The sequence below is a fragment of the Cervus canadensis genome, chromosome 8 (genome assembly GCF_019320065.1).
Source record: "Cervus canadensis isolate Bull #8, Minnesota chromosome 8, ASM1932006v1, whole genome shotgun sequence".
NCBI classification, from domain to species: Eukaryota; Metazoa; Chordata; class Mammalia; order Artiodactyla; family Cervidae; genus Cervus; species Cervus canadensis.
This window is the reverse complement of record NC_057393.1, coordinates 91,310,002-91,312,510: the sequence shown is the minus strand read 5'-3', so window position 1 is coordinate 91,312,510 and position 2,509 is coordinate 91,310,002.

The window sequence follows — 2,509 nt, the reverse complement described above, 5'->3', positions numbered from 1 at the left end:
GCTCAGAAAAAAAGGCTTCCTTTTCTCATTCTGTGGAGGAGAGATTGGGCTAAAAGGTCTTCTTTTCAATTGTCATTTCTAAATAAATGTCATGCACTCAGCTCTCCACTGCGATCCTTCTGGTCCCCTCACCCCACCCAAAGGCTAGACTCTTGTTAATTGGAATCCTTAGCTTTCAAGACACTCCCTCTGCTATGATTTTTACAAGCCTATTTTATTTAGAGTCAAGGCTAAGAATTTGACTCCATTTTCTTTCTCTGAATTTGACCTCTAATGTTAGAAAGAAATGTCATGGGATAGAAAGGAATACCAAGAATAATAATGATCAGTTAGCATTTCAAAATATTTTCTTACTACATTATGATAAGATCTACTAAGGCTTGGAAGATACTCAATGGTGGAGCAGAAGACCCCCAAAGAATCACAAAGAAATCAAGTTCTCCCAGAGCTATGAATTCTGTGGATCTGCCCAATCCTGACCTTTGGTGTCTAAGCCTCTTTGAATCAGTTTTTCATCACTTGCTGCTGAAAGTGTCCTAACTGATACCAAGGCATTCAGTTGTGGATTTGCTTTTGAGGCTTTGCTTACACCATGACTAAACATCCTCTTTAAGAGGACTCACAGGAGATAATTACCTCTGGCCTCAATTTTATGAATAATTGTGCTTCTGATCAATTGTCTCTTTTTTTCTCCTTGATGCCACAAATTGCTGTTGTAAGACTGTGCCAGAGATTTGTTTTACTCAGGTCTGGTAAGACACACAGGCATGGAAACATCTGTCACAAAGGAAGAATTTTTGCACTCTCACAGGTCCCTGGAAATGAGATGCAGGGCCATACAGGGAAGCCCCAGGGTCAGCCAGGAGACTGAGGTAGTGGGGAAAATTCAGCCAAGAGCCTTTATTATGGTTTCCACAAGAAAGGTAAGGAGAGGTAGGGTAAGCAGATTCAATATTGGCTACTTTGATTTTGAATAATTGAGTTTGAATAATCTCAGTGAATTTGGGGACATAGGTGTCTGCTACCTGGGCCTGGGTGATCAGGGCAGGGGGATCTTGGGAGCCCCTTAGACAAGTAGGGTGTGGTATTGGTTGGTTTGCATTTGAAAAGTGCCTGAAGGCCAGTTGTTTACTATCTCTGCTCAGTCGTGTCCAACTCTTTGCGACTCCATGGACTGTAGCCTGCCAGGCTCCTTGGTTCATGGAATTTTTCAGGCAAGAATATTGGAGTGTGTTGCCATTTCCTCCTTCAGGGTATCTTCCTGACCCAGTGACTGAGTGCACATCTCTTGCATTGGCAGGTGGATTTTTTCACCACTGTGCACCTGGGAAGCCTAGCCTATCTCTAATTGTTTACTGTCTCTGGTCCTGGGAGGGAAGTGGTCATCACAAGGTCATCAAGGCCCCAAGACATCAAAGCATCAGAATAAAAAGACAAGATTAATACACACATACACTGACTCATCCTTCTCTCTTTGTGTAAAATGTTAAATTTATGGTTCATTTATACCCACCTGTCTAATTAACTTTACTCCTATATTTATCTTAGATTTCCACCTTCCATGGTCCTGTTGCTTTGCTTATTTGTTTTTATTTTATCTTTTATAATCTTATATAAACTATCACAAATCCTTTCTGGAACATGAAAGTGTATAAACAGACATTTCAGTCTCTTGTAAGGACTTTCATACAAACTACTATATGAATGAAAAGTGAAAGTCACTCAGTTGTGTCCAACTCTGCAACCCAGGCCAGAATATTGGAGTGGTTAGCTATTCTTCTCCAAGGGATCTTCCCAACCCAGGGATTGAAGCCAGGTCTCCCACATTGCAGGCAGATTCTTAACCAGCTGAGCCACCAGGGAAGCCAAAGAATACTGGGGTGGGAGCCTATCCCTTCTCCAGGGGATCTTCCCTATCCAGGAATGGAACTAGAGTCTCCTGCATTGCAGGCAGATTCTTTACCAGCTGAGCTATGAGGGAAGCCCAATGAGAATGAAAGCATACAACAGTTTTATAAGGAATCTGAACTCTACAGAACACTGCCCTGCAGCTGGATCATGAACATGACCTCCTAGTGTACAGGCCATGATACGTATTTTTTATACATTTTATAAAAATACTTTTGCCTTGGAATTTAGCAGAAAGCTTGGAGTAAGGAGAGTTTCCTTTCTTGAAGGGCTCTCTGTAGAAATGGGAATGGCAGTGTTCCTTTCCTCTGGATAAATTTCCCTATAATAAGCAAGTGGAGGCCTTTGGATTCATCTGCTGCTGCTGCTAAGTCACTTCAGTCATGTCTGACTCTGTGCGACCCCATAGACGGTAGCCTACCAGGCTCCCCTGTCCTTCGGATTCTCCAGGCAAGAACACTGGAGTGGGTTGCCATTTCCTTCTCCAATGCATGAAAGTGAAAAGTGAAAGTGAAGTCGCTCAGTCGTGTCCAACTCTTAGCAACCTGATGGACTGCAGCCTACCAGGCTCCTCCGTCCATGGGATTTTCCAGGCAAGAGT